Source organism: Argiope bruennichi, chromosome 9 (assembly GCF_947563725.1).
Source record: "Argiope bruennichi chromosome 9, qqArgBrue1.1, whole genome shotgun sequence".
Lineage (NCBI taxonomy): Eukaryota > Metazoa > Arthropoda > Arachnida > Araneae > Araneidae > Argiope > Argiope bruennichi.
The window spans coordinates 185,530-204,713 of record NC_079159.1 but is presented as its reverse complement, the minus strand read 5'-3'; the positions used below and the strand labels follow the sequence as shown (position 1 = coordinate 204,713).

General features: G+C 31.1%; 1 long non-coding RNA gene across 5 annotated transcripts in view; it reads left to right on the top strand.

The window, feature by feature from the left end:
* The first annotated feature begins 16,794 nt into the window (after nt 1-16,794).
* LOC129984491 (uncharacterized) overlaps nt 16,795-19,184 on the top strand; it is a 41,876-nt gene continuing 39,486 nt past the window's right edge. Inside the window, exon 1 of one of the 5 annotated variants that reach the window (XR_008785496.1) lies at nt 16,795-16,957. This is a non-coding gene — a long non-coding RNA (uncharacterized LOC129984491). Of the gene's footprint in view, nt 16,963-16,989; nt 17,268-19,184 lie in introns of those variants that run through there. The other 4 variants (XR_008785493.1, XR_008785495.1, XR_008785492.1 and 1 more) reach the window with 4 other exon arrangements.

The window sequence follows — 19,184 nt, the reverse complement described above, 5'->3', positions numbered from 1 at the left end:
AGAATTTTATCAGAACGCTACCTGTTATTGGATCGAGACTTTACAAGGCCTTGGCAATCAGTTTTATAACGTGCTATCGTCGGAAAGAATGCCGATGGAAAGAATATTGTAATGTAAAAAAAAAACGCTGTTTACTTTATCACCTGCCTCATTATTGCACTGTGCCTTCGATTGAAGACAAGTATAACATTTTTAAAATAGATGAAAACGACGCAAGTATACGAATACGAACGCTCAGAAATGAATCGCTTATAAGTGATGAAGGGTCAAAAATGGGCCTGAAACGCACCAGGGGAAATTTCAATCCGTTAAAATCTAACTTTAAAAAACTATCCTTATTATTCTATCCTCATTTAAAAACTATCCTAATTATCTTTCTTACCACAAAATTGTAACTCCATTTAAAAATTCTAAATTGCTAAATTTTTAAAAAGATTGCATACAAGGAAAACATATTTTATAATAAAAATAGAATAGTTTTTGCAATGAATTGTTTTACGGAGAAAATCGTTGATTCATTAAATTTTCAAAGGAACATCCTGCTTCCGTTTGTAAGCATTTCTTTCTCGTATACGAAGAGAATTCAAATAGCAAATATTTTTATCGCCAAAAAGATTCCACTTTGAGATTTTGCCGAAACTCCATGAGTCAGAAAATTGCATTTTGGAATCTTATCTGTTTGTCTGTGAATGCAATAACTTGAAAATGAGGACCTGCGGGCAAGAGATTTCACACACGGCACAGTTTCACCAAATTCTTCAGATCCCACCAAACTTTAAACCAAAATCATGAGGAGAACATTATCTTTTTCAATACTGAATGCCCGTGTGCACACGATAAATCAATGAGCTGGATGGATGAATTGAAGAATATAGATTTAACATTAGAATCGTAAATCAGTTTCAAAATTTGGACTCATTCCATCAAAGTGATTGAACAACTTTTAGTGTGTGCAAATGGGAAAACTGATTTCAATAATGGGTCGACGAACTGGGCATACGCAGTTTGATATGCAGTGCATGTTATCAACGCTAATCCAACTAAGATTTCAACCAAATCAGTGGAAAGTAAGACTTTCGAAATCCGCACCCAGTTTTCTTCCCTCTGCTGTGAAGCACGAAAGATGTTCCAGGTGTGAGTGAGTAGTCGAATCCATCGGCGGACGCTTCAACTAGCTGAAGAGGAAACTGCGATAAAACCGTCCAATTCCGAAAGCTCATTCATTAGTATTGGAAACAGACACCTCAGAAAATGATACGAGACACTAACAAAATAAAATTCACGAAATATTTCTGAAAGTAATTTGCTGCAAGCATTCATTGCATGATGTCAATTTATAGCAAAATAAGGCATTCTAAGTAAGACCAAAAGTAATTTTCCCTCAATCTTCCCTGTGAAGTATTTTCCCTCTTATTTAAATATGACAATGCTTCATAATGTGCATAAAATTATATGCATTTCATTTCGGGCTTTATAAAAACGTTTAAAATTTTTAAAAAATTCTTGTCAGAAATTCTACACCTTTTAATCTTTTTATGAAATGATACATTTCTATAATTAGAGAAAATATCTTCCGCCATCATTTGAAACTTTTTTTCTGCCATGTAAACTAAAATTATTAAAAAATATTTTTTTTTTACTTTTTCATATCAAAAGCATAGATGGAAATGAATAAGTTTATAAGAATGATTGTTATGAAATATATTCTTCCTAATTAGAGCTTTCTTTTTAATTAAAGCAACTTCTTAATTATTGTTTTTTTAAATTGAGAAACGAGAACAAAATAACTTTACTGATGATCAGGTACGAATTTTAATATTTTAATACCTCTATATATTGTGCCATTGAAGATGGGTATTTTAATTCTATGTCGATGATAATTCAGTTTAAAGAAATTTTTATATTGCTATATACTCACAACTTCATACATTTCTCGCTACTATACTAATAAAGATGAGTGTGTGCATGTATGCGTGAATATGTGTGCGCGCTTGTTGGCGCTCTACAGGGCATACCTTTTGGCCTATAGCTACCAAATTTGACACAAGTATACCTTGGAGTCAAAAATGTAGTATACCTCTTAGCAAATTTTTAAAATTTTAATTAATTAAAAATTAAGCTGAATTTTAGCATTTGCCTGCGATAACTTCCAAAAATATTAACGCAAAAAAGTAAATTTTATATCGTTTCGAAATTCAAAAAAGAATCTTTTTCATGATATTAATTTAATAATAATGTAAATTTTTGCTTAATTTAATCCATTTTTTAAAAATAATTTTTTTCTTGACTTCCAAAACCAGATTGCCTCTTTGCCCTGAAGTTCAAACTGCTTTCATTGTTTCATCAACTATCTGATCGCAATTTTTTCCATTGCTGAAAGCCAAGGAACAAAGTTTCTATTTAATATCTGTGTAGTTACGAGACGTATAAAAAAATGAAGTTGCAATATCGCGAAATTTAGATTAACCGGATATCTGTGTTTTCATAGAGCCGTGATGTCGTAGGACATATCCATTAGAAAGTTTCATGTGCACAATAAACAGTGCATGAAATTATTATCATAAAACGTGAAGTTAATACACGATTTAAAAAAAAAATTAATATAAGCAATATTCCTAGCGAACCAACTAGTCGCCAAAGGCGAATAGTTTTAAATTAAAAGAAAGGTCCACTCAACTGTTAATAAAACTGAAAGAATTATGAAAATTCGAATATTACAATCTTATAAAAACTCACGATTTTAGATAACTTCGTCGACCGTCTCAAAGAAGATAAGCCAATCAGGGCCCAGACTTCCCCAAGACTGATTGACCTATGATTATGAAAATGCTGTTTGTTTTAAGTAATGTTCAGAATTTCTTAATTCTGTCGGATTTAATCGCAGAAGGTATAAAGAGTTTTTTGTTTTTGTTTGTTTATTTGAAAATTGGATTGTCAAAAATATTTCGCAGAACATGATCCCTTGGAATAAACGTCAGTATAAAATTCAGACTTCATGATCTTTTGAAGTACATTTATTCATTGATTCATTTAGATAGTGGTAGTGATATGGTGTGAAAACACAATCAGCAGTCCACAGTAGAAAACAACGACGACGTTTATTTACACGAAGAACACAAATACACACAGACGACAAGTATTTACAGCTGAGATGAACACAAGACAGCACATAACAGCAAATAATAACCCACAAGTAGTAATCGTCCACAGTACACGAAGCGGTCAGACAGAATCCAGCAGGAGAGGGGATCCTCTTAGCTTCGCTCTATGGTCTCACCAAATGGCTGAAATTCTCGCTTTAGCTGCCGACTCACTACTTCTCACAATTGGCTACACACAATATATGGCGCTACCACCACAGTAGGCAACAGGATTCGGCACACAGCAGTTCAGTACTCGCTCCACACAACGCTGGTAATTCGCCGTTGCTTCTCTATTCTCTGGAAGGCTCGCTACTTGTCTACGATTCCGACTGCTCTCACTCACACATCTTGAGAGTGCCGGCCTTTTATAGTTCTCGGGAGGTGGGGCTAGAAGTTTCTAGACCAATCAGGCGTATCCCGGTTTCTTATGGACGGATCGACAAAATTCTCAAAGTTTCGTGCATATTCTCTTTTGCGCGAAATGGTCGCCAAGCTCTGGGATCACTGGCTTGGCATTTGACAGCATCCAATACTGATGACTGTAAAACGGTCTTTCTTATGATGACACTATTCGCTCTTTGAAGCAAACTTACAGGTTTGTAACAATATTTTTAAAAATATACTTCAGCAAAAAAAAATTTATTAATTGAAGTTTAATCATTTTCACTTTAATTTAAAGATCAAATTTGACAGGAGCTGTTAAAAATTAGAGAGATGCATCGTACAATGAACGGAACGGCTTACAGCCATTAATAGTGTGAGTTATATGACTATCAAGTTTGAATCTTAAAAATACTTTGATGAAGGAGCTATTAAGGGACCAAGTAACATTAAATATTTATTTTACAATTTTGGTGAGCATTAATGTCAGCGAATCACCTGGTCGCCAAAGGCCGTTAGTATTGCAATGAATCTTTAAGGACATTCATATCAAGTATTAGAAGCATGGGTGTGCATAAAAATTCGTACTTTTTAAAAAAGCATTCTTCAGAGAAATAATTTATCTGCTGATAAAAAAAGAAATAACGCTCAATTGATATTGATTGTAAAAGCCTAACATAGCTAATTCAATTGAGGAAGCTTTTTACTTTTATGGAAATATAATAGCTTCTTAAAAATGTTCTGAACAAATCCTTTGGAACTGATTCCCTGTAAGTGATCCCTTAATGCCTGACTTCTTCCTCGATATTTTTTTCGGTTTTTGATCACCGAAAATGGATAATTTCCTCGTCAGTCAAGACGCATTCTTCAAAATGTTTACTCCTCGAAACTGAATCGATAATTTCAGACTTGGATGGCGATATCATTGACACGGAAAGGTGAATAGGCCACTTTTCCCGAATTTCGATCCACAACAGATCCCAAAGGATACGCATGGCATACTTAAGCTCCACGAAATAGTATGTCATACTTGCCTAACGAATATCTCTTTCCCATCATATATATATGTTACGGCCAAAGCCCGAAATCGGCCAATTCGCGTTTTGCCAACTTTGCTGTAAACTTACTGGCCAATGTCCGGTCTTTTCTTGATTTCGGGCTTTGGCCGGCCAATTCGCCAAGTGGCTTGGGACGATCGGCCAAAGTAGGAAGAAAGGAATCAAGAGCAGATTGTTTTGCACACTATTAAAAATGAAGTATTTAAAAATGAGTACTACTGTGCACTGCTTTTTTAAGTACGTTTCAGAAACGAGTTGAGTGCGTTTCAGAAACGAGTTGAAACGAGTTTTAAGTACGTTTCAGAAACGAATGACACCACTGAGTTAAAAATAAGCTTGTAATATATAAAAATATGATCTCGTGTTATTCTGTTCTCATATTAAAGCCATAATAGAAATAGAAATTATTAATAATAGAAATAGTTCAGTATGCTGTAGCAACGTGATAGCGTGAAGATTAGATTTGCTGCCTTCAAAATGAACGAATTATATCTTGAGCAAATGCGTTGCGTATCGTACATGAATACAAAGGCAGATTGAGTACTCAATTTTCAACTACCTGTAAGGATGATCCTTGGTCTTTTCCTGCTCCATAGATCTAATGTTAAAGATCCCAGATGACATTGTCTCCCAAATATCGCTTCAAAAAATATGAAATTTTTTGCAATTTTTAAAATATTTGCAAAGGCAAATAGCAAATATAAGAAATAATTAAAACAAATATGAAGGAAAAATAGTTTTGTTGTTAATATCATTTAAAGACATTTCTTTGTTGGCGCCCTCTGTCGAATTTCACCTACAACGTGTCCTTATTTATATTTTATACATAAATGTCATTATATTTATTTACCACTAGTCGCCTTTGGCGACCAGCCGGTTCGCAGTATTAATGATGGCTAAAATTTTCAATTAATGTAACTTGTTCTCTTATTAGCTTTTTCTGCAAAAGAATTTTGATCTTCATATTTTGATAGTTATATGATTCAGTCATACTTTTATGTAGGCCTTAAACAGTTATGTTCATTGTACTACTTATCACTTTCTCCAATGTTCTGTCAGCATCCATACAATTTATACTTTAAATTAAAGTGGAAATGTTAAACTGCAATCAACATAAAAGCTTTTTATACAGAAGCTAACCATGTCTTTTTTTAAATATAAAAATTGAAATCAGAGTCGTTCGGCAGTGAATTTATATGTTCATTGCAGAATAATCTATATAATATCTTAAAGAATTATTCAACTAAAATTTTTCTGATTCATCGCAAAATTAATTTTTTACGTTCAAAAGATTTAGATGATGGAAATAAAAATATTTCATTTTATTTCAGTCAATAAATGAACTTGTGAAAAAATTACGAATTTTAAATTTTACACAGTCCTTTGGTCCCAAGGAATCCTATTCTGCTAAACACTCTTGACACTTCAACTTTGAAATAAATAAATAAACGTCCCTATCTTCTGCGATAAATCTGACCGATTTATGAAGTTTTTATGTATCAGTTTTAGAACAATCAGCAATTTCATAATCACAGGCCAATCACTGTTGAGAAACCCTGGCAGAAGATTAGCGTATCATCATTGAGGCAGTCGGTGAAGTAGTCTAAAATCGCCAATTTTTATAGAAGAGTGACATTGAAATTTCATAAATCAGTCAGTTTTAGTGATTGATTTAGTTGATTAGATTTCAACAATTTTTACTTAAAATATTGGTGTCTCAAGAATATTTTGTTAAATATGATTCAAAGGGCAGAGGACCTATGTAAAAATTTAAAATTCCTAATTCATCGGAGCATTTATTGACTAAAGTTACAATAACTATAATTATTTAGTTCCTTTAGACCATTTTGTTAGCAAATGTATGCCCCAAATTAGCTGATGGTCGCTGATTAGAATGATTATCCTATGTATATTAAATCATGTTTGCCTTAAATTAAATTGTTTTATTGAATTAATGATATAGGTATTGTCAAAGCTCATAGAAAACTTTTGCTCCTTTTACTTTTCAGAATATATCTTATTTCATTTTTTTTTTTCATTTTATACAGACTCTTGCTGAAAATTACATTTCATTTATTAAATTTGCAATAATAGTTGATTTATTTTTTAATTTAAACTTCTATCAATGTGATGGCAAAACATTTATTAAAGCTATTTTTTTTTTTAATTTGACGTGCTCGTGCAGATTAAATTTTATTTTTATTTTGATCGAAATATATTATTGAAAAATATGGTTAAAATATTTTTTTAAAATTTCGTTAAAAATCTAAGCATAATTTATAAATTAAAACATTGGTATCATTAAAAAGATAATTTTTTTTAGCTTTAATTTGATGAAAAAAATCGATTTTGTGCTGTAATATTTTCTGATATTATAACGACAAAACGCCAAAATTACGCTTAGTTTTTAATTAAAATTCTAATTAAAAATTTTTAAAAATCGCTCTAAGTTGCACATTCCCGACCTCCAAGGTATATATATGCCAAATTTGATAACTGTTTGTGAAATGGTTTGGACTGTAGAGCGCCAACACATACACACAAACACACATTGAGCCTTATTTATAAGCATAGATTATCACATCTGGCTTTGGCCAAGGATTCCCGGCCACTTCGCGAAATGGCCAGCCAAAGTAGAATGTACAATATTAATTGCAAGTACTTCGGACTTTGGCTAAACTTCTTGGCCAAAACGCGAATTGGCCAGCCAATTCGCGAACTGGCCGAACATATTGTTACAAATCTGTAATTTTGCTATCCCGCACGAATAGTGTCATCCTGGAAAAACCGTTAAAACCTTTGTAAGATCTGTACTGTGCGTGCTGAGCTTGGCAACCATTTGGCGACTTGGCGATGAATTTGGCGAGTTTGACGACTAAATAGATAATACCGGAAAGTTCGAGAAGTTTCATGATCCATCCAGTAATAACCGAGATACACCGAGGTACGCCCTGATTGGTCTGAAGATTCTAGCCCCGCCTCCCGGAACTATAAAAGACGAGCACTCTGAAGCTGGGAGGAAGTGAAAGTTGGTTGTCAGTTTTGAAGTTCGTAAGTTCAACTTGCTGTGTATTCACTTGTGTGCATAAAAGCAGGCTGTGATTTTCACTTGATTTTGTTGGAAGTCATTCTCGTGTTAGCTTCCGTCATGAATGGTAGCGTTTGCGAGGAAGGTGGAAAGCGCAGATGCGCGGATACGAATGAAGAAATGATCATTGATGGCGATCATAGTGATCTGCCTCAAACTAAAGAGAAATACACTTGCATCCATTGCAAGGAAAGATTGATTATCCGCGATGCGGTAAAAGTTCTAAGACTTGAAATTGAAGGTATCAACCAAGTCACAAGGCATGCCAAGAGGGAGCAGATTGATTATGCTCACCCGCATCTTGCAGCCATGGAATCTAGAAGAAAGCAAGCGATTCAGGAGATGGAGACCCTTCTGGGTAAGATGAACCTTGTTAGTTCTTGTCAGGACTCGAAATGTGAACACTCTAAGGAACCCTCCCTGAACCTGAGTAATGATAATTTCGTCTCTCCAACAAAGAGGAAACTTGCCAGAAATAAACCGGAACCCCTTAAAAATGTAATTAACATAAGCAATAAATTTCAAGTCCTCAATAATATTCCAGTTGAAAATGAAACTCCCAGCACTGCAGAACATAAAATACCACCAATAATGTTGAAATACGCAGATAACTTTAATGAAATTTTATCCCAAATTGCCAAAACCTGCGGCAAAACTGTCAACAAACTGAATAAAGGGTTCATAAAAATATTCCCAGAATCGGCTGATCAACACAAAGCCATTCAAAATTTCTGCAGGCAGAAGGGTTATGATTATTATATCATAACCCCCAAAAACAAAAGACCATTAAAAGCAGTCATCAAAGGGCTCCCCCACGAATACGACACAAAAATAATAGCTCAAAACCTAGTTGATAGTGGTTTCCCAGTGACTAGGGTTGTTCAACTAACCCAGCTAAGAACTAAGAGACCTCTTCCATTTTATATGGTTGAACTTAATAAAACTGAAAAAGCCTAGGAAATCTTTAAAATAGAACATCTGGATTACCTTAATATCACAGTAGAGCCCTACAGAGGTCGCAACCTAGTCTCGCAATGTTATCGTTGCAACTTTTTTCACCACGCAGCGAATAACTGCAACATAAAGCCCAGATGTCTGAAGTGTGGCGAAAGCCACGAAACTAATGCTTGCGCGATAAAGGAAAAAATTGAAACTCCAACTTGCGTCAATTGCGGCAAACAAGGGCACATAGCATCTTACCGCGGCTGCGAGGCCATCCCAAAAATTCAGTCTGTGAGAAAAAATAGGGACAACTATTTTCACAAAAACCAAGCTTTGATCAGGCCAAATGTCAGTTTTGCAGGTCTTTTTAAAAACACAAGCCATCATGAGATGGCGCCTCCATTACACTCTTACCACACAAGCCCACCAGAGCTGGCGCCACAAACCTATGGTCACAAACAAGCCAACAACACCGTTTTAGAAGGCAATGATTTCGCTGACATTATAGAAGTAATGAAAGAACTTAAAAAGGTAACGACCGAGTACCCTTTACTCTTCTCACAGCTTAAAAAACTAAAAACCGCAAACACTGTTATGGAAAAACTGGATATACTCATGAAGGCATTCGATAACCCAAGTCAACCTGTCATTAACTAGTTTTCTCCTGCAATAGCCTTCGCATAGTCTATTGGAACGCAAATGGCATTAACAATAAAATAATTGACCTTCGTAATTTTGTAAATAAGTATAACCCCGATGTAATCCTACTGCAAGAAACCCACCTTAGACCACAAAGAAAAATTTTCCTGGCAAACTATTTCTCATATTACAGTTACAGTGCTAACCAGGCTGGCGGCGGTACTGCAATTTTAATTAAAAATATTTTACCTCACAGTGAGGTCCCCCCACCTTTACTACAACATGTAGAAGCTAGCGTGGTAAAATTAAATTTTAAAAATCAAGATCCAATAACCTTAATCTCTATTTATATTCCCCCTAGTGCAGATAATTCCAATTTTATTTTCGACATCGAAAACCTGATGCAAACAGGACCTAATCAAATATTTTGCGGAGACATTAACGCTCACTACGTTAGCTGGGATTGTAAGCGTAACTGCCCAAAAGTTAATTCCCTAAAATCATTCGCCCTTCAGGCCGGATTAGACATTATAACACCGTCCACCCCCACTAGATTTGGGCCTCAGTCAGCCAATACAATAGACCTCACCTTAATTAAAGTTTTCCTGTACCCATATGAAATTCACTCCTTACCTGAACTTAGCTCTGACCATAATCCCATCTTATTAAATTTTTTCTTTAAATATTCCCTGCCCACTCTTAATAAATATAAAACAAACTGGAATAATTTTAAATTAACCCTCAGTCAATCAGAAACCCCAAACATTGATGAATTTACAAACCCAGATAAACTTGACCATTTTGTAAACATCTTCGAATCGCAAATTATTAATGCAAAAAATCTAGCCTCCACTCCCATTATAAATAGTCAAAATTTTATTGACCCTAAAATTAGAGACCTAATCAGGGACAGGAACTTTGCCAGCAAAAATTTTCAAAAAACCAGAGACCCAGTCTTCAAGAGACTAATGAACCAAATTAATAAGGAAATTGAAAAACTTAACAATAAAATCCAAAACAATGAATTTATACACAAATTAATTAGTGTTAACACAGAAGACGCATCAATCTGGAAACTTGTCAAAACTTTTAAAAGTAAAAAACAAAAAATTCCGGCCCTTAAAGGCCCTGCTAGTATTGCAATAACTGATGAAGAAAAAGCAAACTACCTGGCTGCTAGCCTTGAGAAACAATTTCAACTTAATGAATTGAGCAATTTCACCACAGAACATAATGTAAATAATACAGTCAAAAGCTTTCTCGACTCATTGCCACAAAAATTTATTGATATTCCCCCTCCCTCAACTGATGAATTAAAGGATCATATTAAAAAACATAATATCAAGAAAGCCCCTGGACTTGACAGTATTAACAACAAAATGTTAAAAACACTTCCGGACAATTACCTAAAATTTTTAATTAATATAATTCATAGCATTCTCAAATTAAGATATTTTCCCATGTCATGGAAAACAGCTGCAGTTATCCCCATATTAAAACCAGGAAAAGACCCAACTGATCCCTGCAGTTATAGACCCATATCCCTACTCTCCTCTGTCAGCAAAATTGCTGAACAGATAATTCTCAATAGATTAAATAATTACCTAGAAGAACATAATATACTAACACCTGAACAATTTGGATTTCGCCGTAACCTATCTACAACCCACCAATTAATTAGAGCAGTAGAATTCATTGAGGAAGGTTTTGAAAATAAACAAAAAACTGCAGCTGTTTTCCTTGACATTCAGAAAGCTTTTGACAGAGTTTGGAAAGATGGTCTTATAAACAAGCTAATTAATTACAACATACTCCCACACCTTATCAAAATTATAATTTCTTACCTCAGTTACAGATCCTTTAAAATCAAGATAAACAATGAATTTTCTGAAGTAAAACCTATTCTTGCAGGTGTACCTCAAGGATCTAAACTAGGGCCAATTTTATTTTCCTTGTTTATAAATGATATCCCCAAGCAATTTAACACTATGTTGTGCATGTACGCTGATGACACTGCAATACTAGCTAGAAACAAAAATCAAAATTTCATTACCATAGCTTTAAACCGACATATTAAATCTCTTGAGGACTGGTTCGTCGAATGGAAAATTTAAATAAATGCTAGTAAAACTGAAGCTATAGTTTTTAATAAAAATAACTGTAAAAAGAATTTCTCCCCAGTTAAAATTAAAAATCAAACTGTCTCGTGGTCTAAGTAATGCAAATATTTAGGCGTTATTCTAGATAGTAAATTAACTTGGAAACCCCACTTTATTTACACAGCTAAAAGGTTTCGAGACCTAACTCGTAAATTTTATCCCTTAATTTCTCGAAACTCCAAAATGAGCAGACAAAATAAAATGCTTATTTACTCTGCCTACTTGCGTCCAGTATTAACTTATGCCTGCCCCGTGTGGGGATATGCTGCCAAGACTAATCTTAGACTTATTGAACGGCAGCAAAATAACTTAATTAGCAATATGAAATACTTTTTAATTTGAGATTTGAAAGCTTTTATTTAAAAGTTTTTAAGTGAAAATTCAATTACATTTATTCCTAAAAATCCATTGACTTCAGATGCAAAAGAACGCAAACTGAAATGTGCAAAGAAGAGTTTATCCAACAAACAAACAAATAAACAAGACATATAAGAATAGTTAATGGGGGAGAAAATACTAAAAATTAAAAAGCAGCTGAAAAATAAAGTTCACAATTTTTAAAATAGAAATCAATTATTCTTCAAAGAAATTGGGAAGTAACTTTTTTGGAACACTATTCGTTCGAAAACTGCTACGTCTAAACGCTAAATGACTGCAAGTTTGAAAACCAGTTTCTTATGAAGTTAAGTCCAATATGACAGTTACAGTGCCAGGTCGAATTAAATTTTTAAGGGGCCCTTGGACAAAACAATTTTTGGATGCCCCCTTATCCTTTCTCTAACTTCTAAAACTTTTTTTTATTAATTTTTATTTCATCTCTGCATAAGTAATTTCAAATGGAAACACTGAAATAACAACATTTTTAATTGTGAATCACTTCCTGGAAATCTGGTTTCAATGTTTTATTTATAAAATAATTCCATATATAAATTTAAAAATAATTTATACAAAACTACAAATAAATGACAACACTTTAAATACAATATTTAATTATAATATTATACATTTTTAATTATAAAGCAACATTTTAAAGTTTAATAAAACAACATAAAAAATTGCAAGAGGAAATTAATGAGGAATATTGTAGAATACTGTTCCGAAAATTAGTACTCAAGTACAAGATCCTTGTAATTTAAATTTAAAAAACAACCTAAATTACTTTCCAAATATCGCAAAATGTTATTGAAACTTCTAAATTCTTGCTCAATTTTCTTATTTAATAATATATATATTATTGCATACAGTGCAAATATTGACATGAAATATTAAGGAATGACTTCATTAATATTTCATGAATATAGCAGGAAATATTAAGGCATTCAGATATAATCGATAAAAAGATATCCTTTCATAAATAACATTTTTTATTCCATATTGCTTCTTAATGATCAATTTCCTTAAATAAAGTATTGGTTTCAAATTAAAATTTAATTTTTCATTACTTGCTTTGATAAAATTTCAAAGCACTTCCTTGATCGACAGTTCAGTTCAGCTTTAAAATCATGTTCTGTATTTATTCTGACATTGTAATACATACATTGTAATTTACTGACAACAACAGCAAATAACATCAATAATAGTAAAATCTCTAAATACATAATGTTTTCTTTTAACCTTGAAAATTTAACTCTGTTCGCATTTTATTTGCATATTTTATTCAAAAATTCTAACTAAAATAGCTAAAAAAAATTTAAAAAATTGCTCTGAAAAGCACATTTTTACCCACCAAACTAAATATTTGCCAAATTTGATTGATACATATCAAAAAGGCTGGTTTGTAAAGTCAGCACATGTACAGACAAGACAGAATATTTTTTCTTATGTTTAAGTATCAAAATTTAGTTAAAATACCAATACATTTTCTCACTAAACATTCTGGTCAGCAGGCTTATATGTTTTTAGCAGACTAATCACTCCCTAGCCCCTTTTTTCAATGAACTAAGAATGATTTATTGGACGTCTGACTCGTACGGAAATGTCCGGTCCCAATACCCTTCTCGACAAAGTAGCTAAAATTTTACTAAATAGACAAAGTAGCTGTATAAGTTTTATGTTACGAACATACAATACCCTTTGTAAAAAGACTACTAGGATTCTTTTATGTTTGTTAAGGTCCATGATTAGGCGGAAGAAAAATTAACGCTGTATGCAGGAAATATGAAAGAGACCTCATGAACGTCGCCCAATTGGAAGCAATCGACTAAAAACCCATCCTGCTTAATTCTTGGTCTTATACTCAAGAATGTGCTTGATATTGTCGATATTAAACACCATTTTTATTTACTTTATTGCTGTTGTAATTAAGGAAAAAGAATAATATAAAGATTAATTAAAATGAAACTTAAAATATTATTATACTACGATATTTCGAATTAAAGGTTCGAATCACCTTAATATTAATTTTTTGTATAATTTCTGTGATAAATTTGAAAAGAGAATATAAGTAGTCTATGAAAAATATAAGGATCTTTTTGATCTGCCGTCAAAGACATTTTTTTCCTTAATCTGTTTTCTTCTAGCAGATAACAAGTGGTCAAGATCAATTACATGATGTCATTGATACCGGATAAGATTAATGGATTAACCATTAGAAGGAGTAATAGGATTTAATTGAACAAAATTAAGACACAATGCCTGAAAATTTGCCATTATAGGATATCCCCTTTCAGAAAACTAAGAGAACTGCTCCACTTCGGGCTCCTTCCTGGTTTTTTTCTATCATTTTTCCTGATAGGTTTTCCAATATCCTTCTATTGATAGCGTTTGAAACAGTCATAACAATAGTTTTTGATGCAAATTTAACTGAATTTTTTTATTTCTTAAGATTTGAAGTCTGATTGGAAGAATTTACTTGATAAAATGATCTATCATAAATCCCATTATGGGCTTGAAGGGGTTTATACATTCCAGCTTATTTTCATCACATAATCTACAAGCAAGTTTATTACATTTTCATAGAATAAATGTAGATCATTCAAAGAACAGTAGTTGATTAGAAAAGATATGTAGAAATTTATAGAACAATTAAAGGTCCATGCTACACATTCAACATTAATATAACAATGTAGGCCCATATCCGGCAGCTGAACGTAAATGCTAAATAGAGAATCAGTCAATAAATATTAATTTTGGATTTTAAGAGGAGTCGGTGCATAACTAATCAGGTATTCCATGTATGACATGGTTAGAGCCGAAGAAGAAGCATGAGCTCTAATGTTAGCTAACTATTTAATATATAAACACCACGTTCCCCAATGATATACACTGTTTTATTTCACATTGAAAACACATTTACATTATAAGGATGATTATTGTTAGAAGTATACTTTGGAAACGAAATCGAAATAATTAGGGATGTACCAGCTGTTTTCGGTGACCAGCTGGTCTGTCCATCATACGTTTAGTATTACTTTAATTATGTCAATTAATTATAAAGTGTTTGTAATGAATTTAATTTTTGTTAAATTAAGGCATGAATTGCAAGAAACGAACAAGTTATATGTATAGTTGTAAATTATTATAAGAAATACTGTTTTTTAGCTTTTTATGAGAATTACTGTTTAAGCCAACTATAATATATAAATAATTAACATAACCTTCGAAAAGAATAATCTTGCAGTTGATGGAAGACTTATTTAATGAAGACTTATTTAACTTATTTAATGAGCTAAGAAGTGAATATATTAAAACTAATAGAAAGTTAATTTTTAAAATTGCTTTTCATTAAATGCTTAAAAAAGGCCATAAAAAACTGGTCAAATAAAAAAAATCAACTGTATTTTATTAGGAACAAAAAAAAAAGATGATGCTCCAATTATACCTAATTTTTAATTTTATGTTAACCTAAAATAAATGAAATAAAATAAATAATAGAAATGAAAATAATAAAATAGATTTGAATATTCATCCAAAACATTATAGGAAGCCAAGATTGTAAATTTTAATTGTTTAGTTTTATATTATCTTTAAAAAATTAAAATGACAATAATATGCACATAAAATTGTATTTAATATCACTTCAATGTGCTCATATAGAAGTATAGTTTACTAAACCAATGAAAAATATGTTTAAAAGTATTTTGAAAAATACTAAGATCAAAGAAGAAAATATTGAATGGAATTAAAAAAAAAAAAGATAACTGAAAACTAATTTTTTAAAATTTAAAATCTTTTTGGTCAGTGATTTATTTCGAAGTTTGAATTTTGAATTCGAATTTTGTTAACTTTTTATTAAAATTTTAATTTAATTTGTGAAACAAGATTTCTTAATATTGCTATCTAAGAAATAGCTAACTGCCTGTCGAATTTGGAAGCTCTAAGTCCAACAATCTGCCTCGAAAGACAGAATTTATTGATAGCATGCCAGCCTATAAATATTATTATATTAAAAGTATGAATAATTTTATCTCATATTTTTTAACAAAGGAAAATCGTTCAGTAATTGAACAATGAAAATGATTCGTCTTTCATTTACGATATTGCTGAAAATCAAAATTTAAAAATTTGTTAAAATAAAGAAAGAGTATCATAAGATTTTATAATTAAAAAGATATATGTATAAATATACTTTTATTTTAAAGATGAATTAAACTATTTTTTTAATCTGGAAACATTTTCGGAAGTTAATTGCAGAAAAGCATCAAATTTTTTTGCTGTTTTTAAATAATAAAAATTAAAAATTGCTCTACCAAACATTACCCTTTCCCACCCTCCAAAACATATTTATTCTTCTCTGCAGACACACACGCACATTCTCTTTTATTAGAAAAAAATTAGTATGTAGTAAAAAATTATATATATATTATATGGAGAGTCCTTGCAGCCAAGTTTTATTTCGAATCGCAATAACATAAAAACATTTATTTATTCAAATTTTGCTTGAAAATATTTCTATTATTTTCGACAGTTGGGGACGTTTTCTTTCATATGAAAAATAATTATACAATAATAAAATAAATAAAAAGTAATAAATAAATACATTTTAATAATAATAAAGAATTTATTTACATCAAATTCAATTTAAAATAAAAAAAAATATCAAATGAATTTCTGAAAGAGTGTAAAAGAAACGCCTAAAGTTTCAGAAAGAGTAAAAGAAACGAAACAGTTTGACGATTCAAAGTTTTGGCGGAATAAAATAAAAAACAAAATGGCGAAATAGGAAATGAAAAATATTGGCATAATTCGCCACAAATATGCTTATTTGCCAAATGTTATAACCCCTATTATAGCTAATCCCGAATTGGGATAGTTCTTGTTAGCACCTATAGATGGCTGTAGACTGCTAGCTCCGCCTACAGGCACTAATTGGAACTTAGCTTGATCCTCCATTTCATGCTCCGGTTAACGCTACCCATGATACCATATGAATGCGGATCCTTGATGTGAACGGTTGAGTTTTAACATTACCGGCAGAATATTACCAATTCCCGACAGAGCGCTATCATCTGCCGGAATGGCAATACTCCGGCAGAATTGGAATAAAATAAAATTATACTCTGGAATTTCTAACAAAGGAATATGACAGAAATCTTCAACATTTGAAACGTTGGGTGCAAAGAAAGCCTTTTTTTTTTTTAAATACATTTGTTACGACGCATATCTTTTTTTTTTTTACATATTAGTTATTAATCAATTTTCACTATTTCATTCAAATTTTATTGTTAATGATATTTGTGTTTCGCATTCTGTGATATTCATTATATTTCTCTGTTTAAACTCATCATAAAAATGTCCAGTGATTATATCATAAGCTCTAGTATGACAATAATTTCAGAAAAAAAAGTTGACATAACAAAAGTGCGCGAAATTAAAATGTAAACAGAGTGGCTTCGAAATTATTCGTAATCTATCAAGAGTATGTTATTTTCAATTACTTTATACTCTAAATACCTTTAACATGTAGTATTAATTAATTTTCTTTGTTCCAATATATGTTGTGATTTTATTGTTCAAGATAACGATACTTATATAGATCAATATGTTTTGCATATTTTTAACATTGTTTTAATTGTTTTTAATCTGTTTTCCTCACCATACTAAATGGTGTTTGTATAATCTACAGAAGTTTAATTTTTTTATAATGTAAGCGTTCGTCTAATTTTATTTAGTAACTGAATTTTATAAATTACTTACAGTGGCTCAAAAAATTGAGAATACACCTTACTTTTATTTGATAAATCTGACTTTCAATATAAATAACACATTACCGAGAAGAGCAAACATGTTTTTATTTTTACCCATAACAAATAGTTTAAAGAGTAAAAATAAAGAAAAATCAATAAAAAACTTCTAAATTGAAAATTTTTAGAAGCTTTTTAAATAAAATGTGCTTTACTTAGTTATTAAATCATTACAGTACACTGTAAAATTAACGAATATTTATTTGACTTTTTGATTAACATAAATATCGGGAATAGAGAATGTTTATACAACACTGAATGAGAAATCAACTGCATTTTAAATTTCTCAACTGAAATAAACAGTCTTAAAAGATTTTCCTTATTAATAAGATGTATGCAATAAGTATTTACATTGAACAGCTCAATATAAAATTTAAGATCCCATTTTAAATAACCTTCAGCACAAAATTCCATTGAGGATTTATTATATCCATTTTGCTTTTGGGCTATTTTTCCAGGCTCTTATTTTTTAAATAACAGATGTAGAGCAGTATTTTCTTTAAAATTTTCTCATCTCTTTCACTAAAATTCAAATACTTCTGATAGTTAGTTTGGTTCTTCAGCAGATATTTTATTTGTTTTTTATTAGTTACATCTTGAAAGAGGTGTTACATTTTGTCTCATTGCATGTGCATACAATAATTTTACCACTGAATATTTTTAGTAATGATACTAGTTCATTGATGTTAGAATAGCTCATCCGCTCTGAATTATGACTACAAATTCTTTTTATGTTTAGCAAAAAATCATTATTTAAGTTATGTGGATTGAGTATTCTTGAAACTTCTTTCCCCCCCCCCAGAAATCGGTTGACTTTGAGAGGTCCCAAATCTCCCAAAGCCAACCCAAAAAGTTATTAGCTTTATTTTCAATACTCAAAAGGACTTTCATTTTCCATTTACAGTGTTCTGCCTTTGACTTTCTCATATACACTCTTCCTATATATATCTTGTTCAAATTTTCAATCGTTAATAAAATACTTTTTATCCATCCACTCAAGTTCAAATACATTTTTTTTTAAACTGGTAGTGGATGACACTTGATATTAATACATTTTTAAAAATATTAATTAATTAATTAAATTTGTCCATTAATTTCTATTTGGTCGCCAATTCCGTCACCAAGCACTATTTTGCCTTGATATTGTAATTCTATCATATGTATATTCATATTATATAATTGTAATTATTTAATAAAAAGTAACTAATATATATATATATATATATATATATATATATATATATATATATTTGTTGACCCAAGTAGGAATTGACTTAAAATTTTTTTAATATATATATATTACTTGTTTTACAAATATTTTAAGCAATTAAAAATTTCATCATCAATTTCAAGCAGCATCAGATTAGGATTACAAACAATTTGTAATAGAAACAAAATTCATGACAGGGGAATCAGACTCGGCTGAGCATGTTATTTTATTATTAATCAATCATTTAAATAATTTTTAAGATTCTCATTTTTTTCTAAACAATGCATTTATATTTATTCATTATGAACATTCTTATTATAAATATTGTGATTTATATTTAGTAAAAGATGAGTACTTCATTTTAATTTCCACTCATTTTTCT